The sequence below is a fragment of the Chrysochloris asiatica genome, unplaced genomic scaffold, assembly GCF_000296735.1.
Source record: "Chrysochloris asiatica unplaced genomic scaffold, ChrAsi1.0 scaffold00225, whole genome shotgun sequence".
NCBI classification, from domain to species: domain Eukaryota; kingdom Metazoa; phylum Chordata; class Mammalia; order Afrosoricida; family Chrysochloridae; genus Chrysochloris; species Chrysochloris asiatica.
This window is the reverse complement of record NW_006408743.1, coordinates 4387059-4395674: the sequence shown is the minus strand read 5'-3', so window position 1 is coordinate 4395674 and position 8616 is coordinate 4387059. Positions and strand designations below refer to the sequence as shown.

The window sequence follows — 8616 nt, the reverse complement described above, 5'->3', positions numbered from 1 at the left end:
GCAGCCTCTGTGCATTCACACCATCAGGCCACTGTTTGACTCCAATGCTGCTATCAAAAGTTGTCCATGTTGAGTCAGACAAGCAGAGAGTTCACCCGTCTATACCTTTTCTCACCACACCAATTTTTTTCTTCAAGTCAGCATTCCATTCACTTTTCTATCCTTTTCTATGTCTACTCTCTGCCACCCCCTGGTGTGAAGTCCTGGTGTGGTCCTGTTGGATAATGCACTAGACCACAAAGTCAGTTTGAACTACAAGGCCAGCTGTTCAAACTCAACAGTCGCTCCCTGGGAACTCTATACAGGATCATATGAGTCAGAACTGACTTGACAGGACTTAACATCATCTCCTGCTGTGGCACCTTAGGATCAACAATGACCTTTGAACCAGAAGGTTGGTGGCTCAAACTACCTGCTGTTCCTTGGAAATCTTAATAGGGTCACTGTGAATCAGAATCACTTTATTCTGGTATAGCACTGTAGAATAAGAAATTGACCATAAATTCATGTTAAACTGCAAAATCAGTAGTTCAAACTCTCCAGTTGCTCCTTAGAAAACCCTATAAAGGGTTGCTATGAGTTGAACTGACTGAACAGCGTTCAACAACATCTTTGTTTTAGGGGGTCTGTGTAACATGTCTGCATACTCCACCATCTTGTTGTAAATTCAAGAATGAAAATCTTTATAGGAGCAGACAGCCTCTTTTTTCTCCCCTGAAATGGTTGGTGGGTTTAAACAGCTGTCCTTGTGATTAACAGTCTAATGCTTAACCCACTGTGCCACCAGGACTCCATAAAGGAAAGGAAGGAATAAGTTTTCTCTAGGGTAGTGTCAACATGATATCAGGAAAAGTTTTTGCTATTGACAGCTATGAAGATTTAGAGAAGAGGTTTAGGTTAAGATATATTGAATTTTGTGTCTGAAAAGCTATGTTTTGGTGGTTATCAGAACATCTATTCAATTTCACATTGAATGAATTCCCCTAAAGGATTTAGATATGCCTATTCAGTTTTGATCTTTCTTATTGGAGCAGAAGTAGAATCATATTTACTCTAAGAAAGATTATCCTCAGTTCACTGTATCTTATCAAAATATTAAGAATCATCTAACTAGAAAGCTGAGGGATGAAATAAAAATCAAGCAATGACAGATGAATATAAATCTAAAGAAATGTTTAATATTTAAATGCATAGAATTATTCTCTCAAAAGGAAGTAATACGTGATATATCTCATGTTATATTCACTTAATTTTATAATGCTTATTTTCTATTTCAATTTAAAAGATGGCTTAAAAAACAGATTCATGCCACATAGTATTCCTGCAATGTGGACTTGTCTCTCCAAATTTTTAACTCTTTAATGCCAGAATGTTATTTTATAGGATTATTAATACTATGAAACCTCCAATTGCACTACTAAGTTCACTAGCAAGAAAAATTCAATAAAAACTGCAAACTAGGGCAACATGCTAAAACTTATTATCCTTTCTATATATATGTGTGGTGGTAGTGGTGGTAGTGTGCCGTGGAGTCGATTCTGACTCACAGCAACCCTTTATAGGATTTCTGAGACTGTGAATCTTTATGGGAGCAGAAAGCTTAATCTTTCTCCCACAGAACAGCTGGTTGTTTCAAATTGCTGACCTTGAGGTTAGCAATCTGACTGGTAACCACTGTACTACCAGAGCTCCTTTTTATATGTGTAATAGATATAGTTATAAATCTGCAACAGATTTGCTCAATGCAATACATCCTTTAATTTTGTGACTGATGCTTCCATAAGTATTGATGGTATATCCAAGCAAAATGAAGTCTTTGACACCTTCAATCTTTTCTCCACTTATATGGATGTTGCTTACTGGTCCAGTGGTAAGGAGTTTTATTTTTGCATTGAGATGCAACCCGTGATGAAGTCTGTGGTCTTTGATCTTCATCAGTAAGTATTTAAATCCTCTTTGATTTCAGCAAGAAAGGTTGTATCATCTGTATATCACAGGTTGTTAATGAGTCTTCCTCAAATCCTGATGCCATGTTTTTCTTCATATAATCAAGCTTCTCAGATTACGTGCTAAACATATAGTTTGAATAAGTAGGGTGAAAGAACACAACTCTAGCACACAGCTTTCCTAAGTTTAATCTATTCTGTATTCCTTTGTTCTGTTTGAATAACTGACTCTTGGTCTAGATACACAGGTTCCTCATGAGTATAGTTAAGGTTTTGGAACACTCATTCTCCACGATGTCCATAGTTTGTCATGAGTCACACAGTTAATGGCCTTTGCATAGTCAAAAATGCACAGGCAATATCTTTCTGGTATTCTTTGCTTTCAGAAAAGAATCAACTGATGCCAGCAATGATATCTCTTATTCCATGTCCTCTCCTGAATCTGGCTTGAAAGTTCTCTGCCCATGTATGTTTGAAGTTGTTTTTGTATTTTCTTTAGCAAAATTTTACTGGCATGCAATATTAATGATATCGTCTGATGATTTCCGCACTTTGTTGAGTCACTTCTCTTTGAAATGGGCACAAATATTTATCTCTTCCTGTCAGTTGGCCAGGTAGTTGTATTCCAAATTTCTTGGCATAGATATGTGAGTGCCTCCAGTGCTGCATCATTTTGTTGAAAAATTTTAATTTGTATTCCAATTTCTGGTGCCTTGTTCTATGCCAATGTCTTCAATGGACCTTAGACTTCTCCCTTCAGTATCTTTGGCTCTTGTTCATATTCTAACTCTTGAAATGATTGAACATTGACCATTTCTTTTTGGTACAGTGACTCAGTGTATTCCTTCCATATTCTTTTGATGCTCTGCAGCATTCAATATTTTGCTTTGTTAAGGGTTTCTAAGAAGTGACTGATGAGCATGAATGGCCGACCTTGTAGTCCAGCACACTACTCCACAGCACCACCTTCAACAATGCAAGTCATGGCTTTAACTTTTCTTCCATTCCCTTAGCTTCAGAAATGCTGAGAGTGTTCTTCCTTTTTCGTTTTCTATTTCTAGTTCTTTGCACATTTAATAATAGTATTTAATTTTGTCTTATCAAGCTGTGCTTAGAAATGTTCTACTCATCTCTTTTACCTCCTCATTTCTTCCATTTGTTTTAGCATCTGTACACTGGAGAGCAAGTTTCATAGTCTCTTCTGACATCCATTTTGGTCTTTTTCTTATATTCATGTTTTGTTTTTCTTCTTGTATGATATTCTTGATGTCATCCCATAACTCTTCTATTCTTTGGTCTTAAGTGTTTGATGTGTCAAATCTGTTCTCCAGATGATCTCTAAATTCAGGTGGGATTTGTTCAGGGTCAAATGTAGGCTCTCGTGGACTTGTTTGAATTTTCTTCTACTTCAGCTAGATCTTGCATACGAACAATTGTTAGTCTGTTCCACAGTCTGCTAGGGCCTTGTTTTGGCTGATGATATGGAACTTTTATATTGTCTTTTTACACAGATGTAGTCAATTTGAATTCTGTGTATTCCTTCTGGGTTTTGCTATAAAGAAGTCATTGGTCTTGCAAAATTCTATCATCTGTTCTCCAGCATCATTTGTATCCCCGGGGCTTTATTTCCAGTGGCTGATCCTTCCTCTTTGTTCCCAACCTTTGCATTCCAATCACCAGTAATTATCAATACATCTTGATTGCATGTTTGATGAATTTTCAGACTTAAGAAGGTGATAGAATTCTTCATTTTAATCACCATTGACTTTAGTGATTGGTGCATAAGTAGGAATAATAGTAGTATTAACTAGATTTCCTTATTCACTCTCCACTATTAAATTCATATGAGGCTACTGAAAATACCATGGCTTGGTTCAAGTGCACTCAAACTGGCATCTTTGCTTTTGAACAGAACAAGGGAACACCAAATTTTAAAATTAGAAAATGTATGCACCAGTGTTATATTTTTTCACCATAGTTATCCAATCGGTGTGCTGAGCAAACAATCTGAGATAAGTTAGATGAGAAAATGTCTATAATAACTGTTAACAAGCCATATTTAAAATATATTATTGTTATATGGGCATCAAATGAGCCCTGGTATGTTGCTGTAGAATAAGCACAGGGCTGGTAACTGCAAGGTCATCACTTCAAGTCAATCAGCCACTCTGAGAAATCTATACAGTGTCACTATGAGTCAGAATTGTCTCAACAGCATAAAAAAAATCTTAAAAAATTAAATATTAACGGGTAGTGTTGTGTACTCTACAATGTGGAAAAACAAAACAAAAAACCCTTGAATGAGGTGAAGGAGAGAGGCTTGTTATTCAGAACCAAAGTTGTTAATTGCTGCTGAGTCGATTCTGATTCCTACCATCCCGTATAGAATTTCCAAGACTATACATCTTTGTTGGTGCACAAAGTCTCATCTTTCTCCTGCTGAGGGTCTGCCAGGATAGAACTACCCACCTTGTGGTTCATAGTTAAGTGCTTATCCTACAGAGCCACTCCAATCCAATAACTAAAATACACTACTACTATCATAGTCCTGGTGCGGTGCTGTGGGTTAATGCGCTAGACTGCATAGTCTATTTAGATTGCAAGGCTAATGATTGGACTGCAAAGTCGAGTCAAGCTCACAAGCTGTTCCTTGGAAACACTATAGAGGGTAGCTATGGGTTGGAACAAACTTCATGGCACTTAACAACAAACAAAAATTCAGAGGCCAAAACAGTCTGGGGGACAGATAGCATGAAGTACGAAAAGAAAAAAACAAAACAAAAAACAAACAAACAAAAAAGCAAAATGGCTGACAAGCCATATGGTTGCAGATTGTTCAGAGATGCAGCCGCCAAAGACTTCTTCCAAAGGTAGGGTGGTGAGAGCAGCAGGCGTTCTGCCTTGCCTAGAGCTGCCAAGCTGTGATATTTCTGGCGCACTGGTGAATAACTGCTACTCCTGCTTGGTGGCCGGGCCACACTGAAGACAAAGCACTCTACCTCAAAAGGAAACACACAGGAATTTGAGAACAGCTTGACACCGAGGTCCTGTGATGTTAGGAGAGTCTTTTAGGTGATCCTATTGCATATGATAACATCAAAGTAGTAGGTGAGCTAGGAGATATTTATGATGATCCAGGACATATTCATCTTAACATTGAAGCAGATTTTGTTATTTTCTGTCCTGAACCAGGGCAAAAACTTATGGGTACAGTTAATAAAGTGTCTTCCAGCCACATAGGCTGCTTAGTACATGGCTATTTCAATGGCTGCTAATCTCACAGTCAGCAGTTCGAAACTACCAGCTGTTCCACGGGAGAAAGATGAGGCTATCTGCTCCCAAAAAGATTTACAGCCTCAGAAACCCTATGCAAGGTTGCTATGGGTTGAAATAGACTCGAAGGCACTTAACAACAACAATCTCTAAACCTGAACAGATGCCAACTGAGCAGTGGATGCCCTGGAGATAAATGTGGGAGATGGGCTAGAATTTGAAGTATTTGGTTTAGACTCAGATGCTGCTGGAGTATTCTGCATTTGGGAAAAATTAAATATCACTAGTTTACAAGACAATAGTTCTAAAGTTACTGAAGAAGCAGAAACCATCACTGAAGAAGCTGTTGAAAAACCTCCAAAGAGGAAAACGAAGAAGAAAGCCCTAGAGGCTTACGAAGTGGAAGGTAACACCACAGAGGTAATAGATGCTGCCACAAAGGAAGGAACAGACCTGCAGACCAGTGGCAATGTGCATGGCCTCAGCGAGGAGGAGCTATAGAAGAAGAGAAAGCACCAGGAAGATCAGGACCAGGACCCTGTTTTGCAAGGCAGTGACTCCAGTGGTTACCAGAGTGACACAAAAAGAAAAAAAAAAAGAAAACACAGTGAGGAAGCTGAACTTACCTTGTTTTGGAACACTCATCTAAAAAGAAACGGAAAACCTAACTTCCTTTGTGGTGTTTTCAACATGATTCAGTTATTTACAGTTTGGTTGACACATAAATAAATGTTTTGAATGATGTGATATGTAAATGTTCACAAAGAGGAAATGTCTTATTAAGAGAGGTGTGTGTGGTAAAATTACAAAACTGCCTATGAATTAATGTTGGGATTACCAGTATTTAAGTGCCATATTATTGTATACTGAATAAAAAGGCAGAGCTGCTGTCACTCTTAAAAAAAAAAAAATAAATAAATAATAAGCAAAATAAACTTTTGCAAGGGGTTGGGTCACAAAAGAAAAGCTCTAGTAAGTCCTCCAGTCAACAGTTTCCAAAATGCCTCTACGTTTTCAGAGGACACTAATAGAGAGATCAGGAATGCAATAGATAGGATGATAAGAAAAAAAAAAAACCAAAAACTTAAGGTCTTTAAAACATACAAAATTTATGGAGTAAAGATTTCAGATTAAGGTAGTAAATCATTTTAATGAGGAGTGTGACTCCATTTTCTCATGTTTAAGACAGCTTTTAGTCTTACATCCAGTGCCTTGGCAAAACTGCTTCAAAAGACCTGTTTAAATGTTCAAGAGAAAAATGTCAGTTTGAATACTAAAATGTGCATTACAGAAACCATGGTAATCACCTCATATGCATGTGACAGTGGAGAATAAATAAAGAAGACTGTTAAAGAATCGATACATTTGAATTATGATGTTGGTGAGACTACTGAATGTACCATGGATGGCCAGAAGAACAAATGTCTTGGGAGAAATATATAGAATGCTCCTTAGAACTAAGGATAGATAGACTTAGTCTCTCATTCTTTAGACATGTCGTTCAGAAAAACTACTCTATGGAGAATGACATCATGCTAGGTAAAGTGGAGGAATAGGGAAAAAGAAGATGACTCCCAAGGAGATGGACTGACACCATGGAAACAACAATGGGCTCCAACATAACAATTGTGAGGATAGTGCAGGACCAGACAGTATTTCATTCTGCTGTGCATAGGGTTGATATGTGTAGAGAACACCTACTAACAACAGCCTAGTGCCTCACATTTAACAAATCTGTTATGAAAGTTTTGGATCTCTCTTTGGTAACAGCAGAAAATTAAAAACTAAAAAATTAAAAACCGGGTGGCCTTTGCCACCCAAAATCTGGTAAGTAACCACAATAAATGTTTGGAGCAAATATCCTTTCCCTGTTCTCTAAAACGATTTCTTACCTGCATGTCCGTCATGCCCTACTCTCTTATGGCACTTCAATTGTGTAATAGAACTGTTCATTTGTAACAACAATCTTCATGTATATGACAGTCTTTATATCCTAACCAAATATCACACAGTGGTCCATCTGGTTCTAGAGGTGAGCATACACTTATATCATATGTCTAGGCCCTCAGGAGTGAATTCTATGACACTAAAATCACAACAGTAATTGGATAGGAAGAATAAAGGTGACCACTTAGTACTTATGGGAAACTTAAGTAAAAGGGCAGAGAAGTACTATGCCTAATGTTGTTTCCATTTTTGGGAAAAAAATATCTGTGTAAAATAAAAAGATTTCTACTCATATATTATTTTCAAAAGTAATTGAAGTATTATTTACTGAAAAAATATATCATTTAGATAAGAGGTAGTTTTGTATTTTCTGCTATTCATAATACATGTTTTATGCTTAATGGTTCAATGGGAAGGCAGTGTTTTACAGCAGGACTGAAATCCTGTTTTTTTTCTTAACTTTATTTTCAGTGAATATATGAGTAGGGGTCTCTCATTTGTACACTATCTAGAACAGCATATTGGAAGAGCTTTCTCAAACTTTTTGGTCTCTAGGTACTTTTATACTGCAGAAAATTATAGATGACACCAAAGAGTCCTGTTTTTCTGTTTATAGTTTTGTTTTGTTTTGTTTTTTAATTAAAAACAGAAGGAATGTTTGAAAATAGTTGACTCAGTACCTAACTTTATTCAGATAGGAACTATATATTTTTCAAATTATTTAAAGATTTTCTACATCAGCAAAACAAATGAACACTTTCAACAAATAGATACTAACTGCCCTATACTAACCAGACAATATTTGAAGGACTAGAGACAGAGCAACAAATAAAATAGGCTTTCAATATTAAAAGTGCCTTAAATTCTAGAGAATTAAAAGGACTATCTTTCAGGTATGTTTTAGGATAACATTTAATGTCTGTAGTGAAAACATATTAACATTCAGAAGTTTAGAATCAAAATAAACTTATAATTTAGCATTTCTGCACTTTAATTTACAGAACATGTCTATTAATTTCCTATTGCTGCTAGAAAAGTATACAACAAGCTTAGTACCAACATCAATATTTTTATAGAATCTTACTATTGTCAAAGTCAGAATTCTCACTGGACTCAAATCAAGGTACTGCCAGAGCTTCATTCTTCTGGTGATTCTGGGCAAGACTCTCTGACTTGCATTTTCTACCACTTGAGGCTGCCTGAATTCCTTGATTCATTTCCTCTCTTTTACAATTTTTAAGCTAGCAATGACATTAATATGATGTCATTTTGATTGTTATAGCTCCATCTCTGAATCTGCAACTCCTGCCTCCTTTTCATAATTATCTTTGGGATTAAAATGTTGTTGTTAAGTACCATCCAGTCAATTCTGACTAAAAGAAACTCTGAATAGGATTTCTGATGAGCAGTTAGTAGTTTAGTGCTTATCCTACAGTGTCACACAAGATAA

At 36.6% G+C, this 8616-nt stretch overlaps 1 pseudogene; it reads left to right on the top strand.

Annotated features, from left to right (window-relative positions):
• Nucleotides 1–4767: 4767 nt before the first annotated feature.
• LOC102815408 lies at nt 4768–5887 on the top strand (annotated as a pseudogene).
• Nucleotides 5888–8616: the final 2729 nt, after the last annotated feature.